Source organism: Acromyrmex echinatior, chromosome 6, assembly GCF_024713525.1.
Source record: "Acromyrmex echinatior isolate Ae372 chromosome 6, ASM2471352v2, whole genome shotgun sequence".
In the NCBI taxonomy this organism is placed as follows: domain Eukaryota; kingdom Metazoa; phylum Arthropoda; class Insecta; order Hymenoptera; family Formicidae; genus Acromyrmex; species Acromyrmex echinatior.
Window position 1 is genome coordinate 6,444,054 of NC_141857.1, and position 10,307 is coordinate 6,454,360.

At 37.1% G+C, this 10,307-nt stretch overlaps 1 long non-coding RNA gene across 1 annotated transcript; it reads left to right on the plus strand.

Moving 5' to 3' along the window:
- The first annotated feature begins 5,926 nt into the window (after positions 1 to 5,926).
- LOC147909315 (uncharacterized) lies at positions 5,927 to 8,277 on the plus strand. Its single transcript, XR_015545389.1, has 3 exons — positions 5,927 to 7,199; positions 7,287 to 7,611; positions 8,150 to 8,277. It is a non-coding gene; the product is annotated as an uncharacterized LOC147909315 (long non-coding RNA).
- The last annotated feature ends 2,030 nt before the right edge of the window (positions 8,278 to 10,307 follow it).

Consider the following 10,307-nt stretch of genomic DNA (forward strand, 5'->3'; position numbering starts at 1 on the left):
AATGTTATTCTGATGTATAAGCATTGTTGAATAATTCAGATTTAATATTTCCTCCGACTGTAGAAAATGTAAATTATATTTCCAATAACGTATCTTAACCTTAGCAATAAACACGAATGACAATATTCCGTTTGCGGTTCAGTCTCCGTCACTGTAGCTGCAAAGTATAACCGCAGACCTCAGAAAAAAATCATATATTTCTCTCAATATTATTAACCTATTTTAATGACTGTAATATTTCGATTACTGCTTGTTCACTTATTGGAAGTAATTCTTTAAAAAGTCTATCAATAAGATTATATAATTTATATACCTATGATATTGTAAAAAAAAAAAACCTAAATTTCTCTAATGATCGTGAACGTAAAGAAACGTTTATCTAACGCAATAAGCACCGAAACACCTATCCTAAAAGTAATAAAAATAACGAGCTACATGATCGCTCAACGATTACCGAGAAAGAGGACAAAACCAAGTTTTCCCAAGTCCATTCACGTCGAACGTCGCGCGTTCAAAGATTCTCGTCTTTCGAGCGGACCGGCGCGGCGCGAGAGGATCTTTAATTCTCGCTGACCGGCGCCCATTTACTTTGCGGTCAGCACTTGCAATTGCAACGGGCCGCGCAAGTCGGTCTCTGATGCGTCCTGCGGTCGAACGTCATCACCGTAGCTCACGCGTCCTGACGCAGGATGCACCTACCCTGCGGGACCTTCTAATATTCGAAATTGCTCGTCCTGGCATGTTTATTTGACGTCGGGGCTGCCGTAGAGAGTCGCCCGTCCTATCTCACCCCATCCTCCTCTCTTTCACCCATCCCGTCTCGCTCTTTCTTCCCTTCTTCCAATTTGCCGGCTGACATTTCTCAAGTCCTTCTGTCGCACTCGCGCTCGTCGTGGTGCCCCTTTTTTCGCCTCCTATGTATCCATCCCACGGCCTCCCTTTTTCTTTCTCTCCTTTCCGTCTCGTCTTGTCGCGGTGACGACGACGGCTTTCGTCGTCGGCTGAAACGCCAACTGAGAAAAACGTCGTAACGCGCCCGAACGAACGAGACCATATTGGCACCGGAGCTGGTGGGACTCGCGACGTACCTCGTTCAGTATATCAGCAGCTGCATCTCTTATTCATCTGATAAATGGAGAGAGAGAGAGAGAGAGAGAGAGAGAGAGAGAGATGCTTGATTTTAATGAAATATCAATGTTTTTACATAACGTGAAAATGGAAAAATAATATCGCGCCATTTCATGAATTCTCTTTTATACATTGAATGCATTCAATACTACAATCGCCCACTAAATAGCCAAGTAGCAATTTAATATGACCGATTGAATCTGAAAGTAAGAATCAATCACATTCGATTGATAACTTAGCCATTCAGTGAATGATTGTAATAGATATTAAATGTGTTAATCCATTACGTTTCACTATTACATTTTCAGGATGTCAAGGATATGTTCATAAATTCGGCAAGAATATTGTATAAACATCTATACAAAAAAGAACCAAGTGAAGAGACTGATAAATATATTTTCAGGAAGTTCCTAAAGAATTCATCGATTTGCTAAATTATTTATAAGCGATATTGTACAGGGTCATACGGTTGCTTAACTGCGTGATGCTAGATAAACCTCACATTCTATCCGCTAATTACTTGATCATCGTAAATGATTATCTACGGAAGGGAGAGCACCGTTAAACAATATCGTGGAAACGTTTCTGTCTACTAGCTCTCTGTTTAAGAAAAAACACCAAATACCTTTGTTTTTTTTTCTTAAAAGTCATAAGAAAAAAGGAAAAACGCTTATCTCAAATAGCGATTATGCTTTTTTTGAAAACACTTGAACGCTAATCAGAAAGGAATTTCTCGTAATAATATTAAAATAAAAGAGAAATTAAGTTTTGAAAAAAAAAAAACAAAAAATTGCAGGACAGCAACTTGAAACAAAGAACTATCCTTTACAATAAAAGACGTATAGTAACCGTACTTATGGCACACTACAGACTCGCTTAGTTCTAATCTATTACTAACGGCTTATTGTAGAAAGCCCATTATGTTTTACGTTAAAATGTAGGATACAGTCGGACGTAGGACAATGCACTTACGTCGTGCGGAACGACAACCGCGGCCGCAAAAGCGCTTGTAATGCGGCGCATCCTTGCATTATGCATCGTGCGAACAACGGCGCGCGGCGCATCAATCTAAGACACGTCCGCCGGCGATAAATCGGGTGATATATACGGCAAAGGTACGATATTACGCGCGGTGCGATATCGTCGAACAGATAATTACCAGAAAGTGCGTTTTATAAAACCACCAACGTCAGCCCGCTAATTATAGGCTCCCGACTTTGCGCGCTGCCCGCTGTTCTCATGCAGATGAGGCGGCTTCTAGGAAATCGACATGAAAGAGAAAAGTTATACCATACGATTCATTCTAGAGATCGTTCTATCGGTGTAAAAATACGATTTATCTGCCACGAACAATAGCACTCTTTTGCATCGGAATATATACGCGGTAATTGGGTACAGCTAAGCCCTGATGTTCGACTGTTTTGAATCGGTTAAAGAGCAATTTATACACGATCATTACGCGTTATTACTCGAGATAGCTGCTTTATATATAGTGCAGAGTTAAAATTAAATTTCCTATTTGCACTTTAATTAAAAAAATATGAACTGTACAATGAAAAGAATTGAAAACTTTGACAGAATTTTTATTCTTTTCTTCTTTGAATAAGAATCGATTTTACATCGATTCGACAAATAGGGAGAAGTTGAAAAGTATGGAGGAAATGATACGATGAGAAAACACGCTATATAAAATATTAAAAGGAACAAATGTCTATGTTAGATATCTGCCGTTTTTTAATTTAAATCGATGCCTGTTTTCGTGACCGGTGGTTAATCGGACTGCTGGTTAATGCGGTCGAGAACAATATCTTGCATAATACATTTTTAATTCTGGTAGACACATTGAGCTATGTTCGATATCACTGGCGGATCTGTGACCAGATATCGCATAGTCACATCTTGGTCGTTAGACTGCGCGCTTTTTTTGCAAGATACTATCCGATCCCTATCACTACAAATGAACGCCATTTGCTCGTGACTCGATGGCGTAGGGTGACGAATATATAAACCCGAATCAGCCTTGTTGTGAGTGGGACTTCGACCACGCAGTTTGCACTTGCATTATATATATATATATATATATATATATATATATATATGTATATGTATATATATATATGTGTGTGTGTATATATAATGCTCGCATCGACGACGGAATCCTCGTAATTTCCCGAAAGTGCACAAGTTGCGAGAAGTTCCAGTTTGCGAGAGATTCGACTTCGCTTGTAATTCGCTTGACTACATTAATTACATGACAGTGTCGCTCTACGGATGTCCCGGAGATAATTTACTATCATACTATCATTATCAAATCTCATTGGAAATTTACCGTTCTTTGGCGGTAATTCAATGACTTTTATATCACAATATTTTTTAATTTTACGTTACGTTTGAGAAGCGAATCTTTAAATGACTTTAAGTTAAAGTAAAATTGATTCAAAACGTACGATTATAAATTGATTAGATATTGAAAAAGTTAAGTTCTATTTGTTCTGTTTAATATCTTAATATGAAAAAATAATTACAAAGCTTGTATGCAATTGCTTTCTAAACTATTTAATTTATGCATATGTATATTCGAGTATTAAAAAAAATTATATAATTTCAATAAATAAAAGTTAAATTAATTTGAGTAAATTTTATATTAATTTAAAAGTATTCTAAATTTATTTTAAGAACATTAAAAAAAATATATATATATATATACATATTGTATAAGAATTTATATATTAAAAATGATAGCATTTTTTTGTAAATATCTTTACATCTTATATTGCGTTAATATAAATTTCTAACGATTCTAAATTCATTACTCAATCTTTTACTTTCTATTGTATCTCGAGAGATAGTTTCAAGGGGGCAACAAAAAACCAAGGATGTTCGAGATCAAATGTTCATATTTGCATTGGCAAGCAGCGAAGGCCCGTCAATTTGCGCTTATTAATTCGAATTATCGCTGCCAAGTGGGTGTCCAGTAGAGGATATTAAAACCTCTGACCTTTAGCAGGATGAATTATGCCGAAGTCTGTCACAGCTAAGGCGTTCTCATATTTTGCGTCACATAAAAATGTTCAACAGCTTGACGCTCATTCCGTAAAATCAATCAAATATATCGTTCTTAAATCAATATTTTTCTTACAATCTTGTAATTTTTTTCCACGTATATACTGCTAATTTCATAAATTTTACATGAACGTAAAATTTATTTTCAATACACTTATTTATTATCAATATACAAATATTATATATGCGTAAAAACTTCACGAAAAAAGATATGAAAAATAAGATAATCTGCCAGATCAATCGTATAGAATAGGGAAGGAGGGTTACTTTAAACACGAAGCAATTATGAATAATCTGCTTAAATAACCTTATTTCCTTTACTCTCGCTATAAAATCTTAGTAAATGAATTTTTTGCATAAAAAGAATAATATAAAAATATAATACGATTTAAATGTAAAATAAATTATTTTTATAACCGTAGTAATTGCACTTCAAAAAATTGATTTCGCGTTTTTTCGTCAATAAAACAATTATAAGTAGTAATTAAAATTATCATAATTTCTGCTAACTGCTATTTTTTTCGCATATTTTAGTTAATAATTATATAATTAATTTATATAAAATTTATATATCGAGTAAGTAATATTACGGTCACACGAAGTTTATTTGACGAAACTGTCATAATTTGTCAACACGATATATTTAACAGTTATATTTTCCATTTAAACTATGTTTAAGATTTCAAGTCCGATATATTTCTCTCTAATAAATTTAAATAAATTATCCATCCAAGAGATTGACTTGAAAAAAAAAAATCGCTACGTGTTTAACCGTCATCCCTTTCCCCTGAAAGCTAATAACATTTTCTCAAATAACTGAAATAGAGCAAACTTACCGACAGGCCACAAGTCGTCATTGTTTTCCCCAGCCGAATCGAATTGTCGATTCGTCAGTCGAACCCTCGAAATTAGAGCGCACCGATCAACAGACTGTTAACATGGCGGTCACGCTGGGGACACTCGTTGAAGCACCGTGTGACGTCACGACTGGCCGAAATGGAGCGGACGCGAAATCCACACGCATCTTACCGTATTCCTCACGCAATGCGAGATCGCGATCGAACTTAACGCGTACACGAGGCCCGCGGAATCCGTTCGACGAATTATTTCTCGGCGAATTGCGCGAAATTCGCGAAATCTTCGATAAATCCGACGAGCGAAGTGGCGACCCAACTTCATCGGCCATTACGCGTCTTCAATACTGAGAACGCGAAATCGATCCGCGACCAAGATCATTCCGATTCCGCGACAAGTTCACGGCGGTGACAACAAGGCGCACTTACATCGCAACCCATCCTGTAAGTAACATCAAGTTAAGAGAAAGTCGAAATAACTGTATTTTGACATCATAAAAGTCAAAATGATGATTTTTCATTTTAAAATTTGACTATTTATTGAAGTATGAGTGAAGAATCAAAATAACTACATTTTGATTTTTTATTAACTTTTGTGTGTGTTCCGCCTATAATATTCCTTGGGAATGGACGATGTTTTTTTTTTCTTTGTTAATTATACATGTAATAATGAATATGTAAAATAGCGAAACATATAGCCATTGAGAAAGCGTACGTGAACTAATTGATTTGATTAATTCAGCAAACAGATAAAATCGAATATTGAAAGTTCATAAGGTAATTAGCTTGTAGTAATGAATATTCTTGCTCTTTATCACAATGCTGCATGCTCGAATGAATTAGTCGAATCAACGATACTAATTACAACAAACAGACATCCGTCTTGGTGTAGTTATTTCGGAAACACTTTCGCGCGAGCACTTTCAATCCTTTCAACAAACGAATGCAATGAAATTTTGTCGGACAAAGCGACGCGGCGGCGATCCAATCCACCAATACGTGGTTTCATCAATAAAAGTGAGATTTAAAATGTTCCAATTGTTAGTCTTGTTGCAAATTGAGAGCATTAGAATTCCTTTCATGAATCATTTGATACTTATATAATTAAGTAATGATAAAATGTAACCAAGATATACAGGTCGAATATTTTCTAAATTTACGTAACATTTTATATGTACCGTGTATGAATGTGAAGTATTTGTTTCACAACCAGTTTTTCGTGGTTTTCATTTAATAAATAATGTGCAAATAAACACGAAATTGTTTATTAATCTACAAATACTATCAAAAATTTCGCGACTTATTACTTAGTTGCAAAATAAATAACTCAAAATTTACGTACGATCCAAGTAAAATCTTACGTAAAAAAAATATTCGATTTATCGGTATATGTTGAGTACATTTTACTTAACGATATTATAAGTATTACATATGTACATACGTGTGGTGTGTAAAAAGATTCTTTCTCCTCAATACAAACGACTACAAAAGTGCCATTCTTTTTATTTGAAAAACATAATGGTTTGGAAACAAGTTTAATTTTCATTCTTTTCACATCTTTAAGAAACGTACAGCCAGCGCCATCTATCGCAGAACGAGCGAAACGCTTATTCCTCGGGTGTCATTCTTACCGACATTGCGGACTCGGCCGGAAGCTCATAAACGTATACATTGTCGGCTGCGATGATAATAATAATAATAATAATGACGACAACGCGCGACGAGACGGATGCGGAACGCGTTGCAATCTCCGCCCCAGGAACGCCCTCTAGTAGGCTATTGGCCCGATATCCCTAGCCCGGAAAAAGGCTGCCATGGCCGGCGTGACTGGGCGAACGCGCCAATCGGAGCTCGCCCCCGGCAAAACAAAAGGCACGCACATCGTCGTTCTCTCTCACCCTTTCTCACCTCGAGAGCGAGCTCTCTTCGCGAGAACTGAACAAATGAATGCCGCGCGCGCGGGGCGAGATGCGAGATCCCCCAGGGGTGTCGTGCACCCGGTAAAGGAGGATCGCTCGGGAATCGGGATTCCGGCGACCGCAGAACGTAGGACGGAGGCGGGAGAGGGACGGGGTTCCCGAGTTTTTGATGTATTAAAACGCGGGCTCTACGTGACACCGAATGTTAAGTAGACCTTCGCACCGGCTTCGAATCGTGAGTGGCCTCTCTCTCTCTTTCTCTTTTCCCTACTTATATTACCTCGGAGACTGGTCTCATTTCTCTTTCTCTACATGTATATAGTCATTTCTTTATTATCATCATCATCGTCATCATCATCGCCCGCCTACTTGAATACGGCCGTTATTACCACGCCGTTGTGCTCGATAAATTAGACAGCCCGCTTGAGCGTGACCTGATCGTAGCAAGCGATAAGATTTCGATCTACTTAAACGTACCCGTCTATGTCTAGTACACTTCATGCTTCACCGAGATACCCCCAGGCACCCAGGATATCTCGCTCCTGGCCAGCTGCCGGGAGATTGCGTAAGTGTAGAGTACTAGATACTATAGGCGCATGCAAATTGACGTCGACGTTGTCTCACTGGCTACTGCGTTGATCGTACGAGTAAGTATTAACAGCATGCTTATCTCATACAACGTTCTTCGCGATGCAATAAATTAAAACTATTTCTTTAAAAAAAAACTGCATAATAATTTCGATATTATAATAATTAAAATCTAATCTAACTTTACCTCCTATCTCTCTTTACTTCAAAATTTTTGTAAGCCTCCAAATGAAATATTTGAATAATATTATGTTTGTGTCTCAAACTTTCTTTAGATGATCTATAATTTATATCAGAATTCAAAGCAGGTATTGTATGGATTTATTCGGAATTATTTCCTAAGTTTTATTGTTTTCTATAAGAAAACCGATATAATTGCGAATTTATTCCGAATAATTCCATAACACGTATCGAGAATCTTATTTATAACTTTACATGTAAAATTAAAAATATTTTTGTAAAAAAGTGTTTTTGTTCAAATATTTTTTTTTTACACTTTACGTAAATCAATGTGTATAAAATGAATATCAATAGAAGGATATATAACATATGCTCTTTATATATGTATGTATCGTTACATGGCTTGTTTTTTTACAGGTGAGAATATATTAAAATATGCACATATATCGGAATGCACGGCATATTAAATTATAAGAAGAATTTTATTCTGAAATCTGACATGAATTATGGATCTTTCAAAGCAAGCTTTACGCTACGACGAAAGGCAAGTAATTTTCTACTTAAGTCACCTTGCGCATGAGAGCCGGACATGACAGATATATTAACGCGCGGTTAAAACACGTTTTTATACGGTGACTATACGAACAGCACCATCTCCTTAAGATCCTAGACTTTTACCGGAACGGCGCTTTTTATTGATGCGTCTGCCGGTTTCTTCGTAATCATTGCGTTATTGTTTGTTGTTTGTAGGTTCTTTCTCATTTAGCCGATAATCGCTCTTTTCCTCTAGACCTATAATTTGCAACTCGATTGGGCGCCGGCGCGAGTCAATTAAGGATGAACAGGCCCCGCGAACCGTAGCGTTGAAATGGAGCGACATTTGTAGCCCCTATACACTTCATTTTCGAAGAGCAGCTTTTAAAAGCGCTCGTCACGTCCGGTCCGTATTCTCCCATTTTCCGATTCCGTAGTCTCGGTGACAGTGCGAGAAAAAGGCGCCTATAAATATCGAGGCGGTAGGTATCGACCACAAAAGTCTTTGGACAAAAGATCTTGTGCGAATGTTTCTTTCTTTTTTGTTATTTTTATATCTTGCGGTCAATTTTACTGGAATTTTAATGGAGTAATTTATGAAGTCTCTGATGACGAAGGCACAGAATCTGTCTGATTTATTTAAAGAATTGTTTAAAATACCGAAAAGACGTTAATCAAATATCTAATCTATATGAATACCTCATAATTTTGTGTTTTATTTTATTTCATTATAGTTATTTATTTTATTTATTTTATTGCATTTTTCTACAGTTAATTACAGTTTAGAATAACATCCAAATTATTTCATCATATTAATTATTTATTTGACGAGAATTGTTGCAAGTATTTTTTTATTACATAGAAATTAGTACATTAGCTATTATTACATGAGATCACGTACTTATTTAATTTATATTAAACATTACATGGTTATTTATGATTCCCACTGTTGTAGTAAATCTGACTCTATTTATGATACCCCAGTGGGTTATAGTAAATCTGTCAAACTTATCTTAAAGAACTCTAAAACGCTTGCATTATTAGGAAAAGCAAAAACATCGCCAGATTTATTTCCTTATTGAACCTTCTATAACGAACAGAAATAGAAAAAGAAATAAGATCCCCAATCAACAGTTCTATACAAACTTAGTTTCACTGACCTAAAATCGGCAAATTCATTCAATAGAAAAATTTTTAGAAACGGATCCGATGGATTAGTCCAAAGTCTAAGTAGGTTTTCATAGGATCGTATTTTCTTTACTAGCCAATGTCATTCTGAGCGTTGTGGACATTCACTCAGGTATATACGCGACAAATCTACCAGATTACCGTCTCACGGATCGTTAAGTCAGGGCAACCCTGTTTAAAGTTTTCTTGGCTTGTGAATGAAAGATATCGGTATTCATATTTCTTTCCTTTTCCTTTTTATGTCGCACACTTTCTCGCGAAATCCGCATGCAGAACAGTCGTCCGGTAAAATGCGACGGGATAAACGTGCTGTAAGGACGCGGGACGCGAAAATCAATTTGATAGACGAGCGTACGCGTGCCAAATTACCTCTACGTGATGTCGGGCCGTTTCGCCATTTTCGCCATTACATTAACGAAGAGACGCGTCGCGCCGCACCGGCTCGACTTCCCGTGCCGTACCGCAATGGTTACAGCCGTATCGTAATGTTCACCGTTGGCGACGAACAATGGGTAACATCGCGATCCCAGGCACGTCTCGATCCTACGGCTCTCGTATCCGGGAGGCAGCCACCACGGGGCGTCGCGCGTTAATTAAGGTCCCGCGCGGAAGACGGCCATTTTCCGAATTTGCACCATCCCCGTCCAGTGAATTAACGAACGAAAATTCGGATCTCGGTAAACTCCATCCGAAAATTCCGAGCAATGAAATATCGCTGCAGGCTGCTAATGAGTCTCTCTCTCTCTCTCTCTCTCTCTCTGGATTCGAAAAACGCCAGAGGCAGATAGATTGATAGAAATATTACTTTCGTCGGAAAAACACGAACAAGATTTCAGCTAAAATAACATCCGTT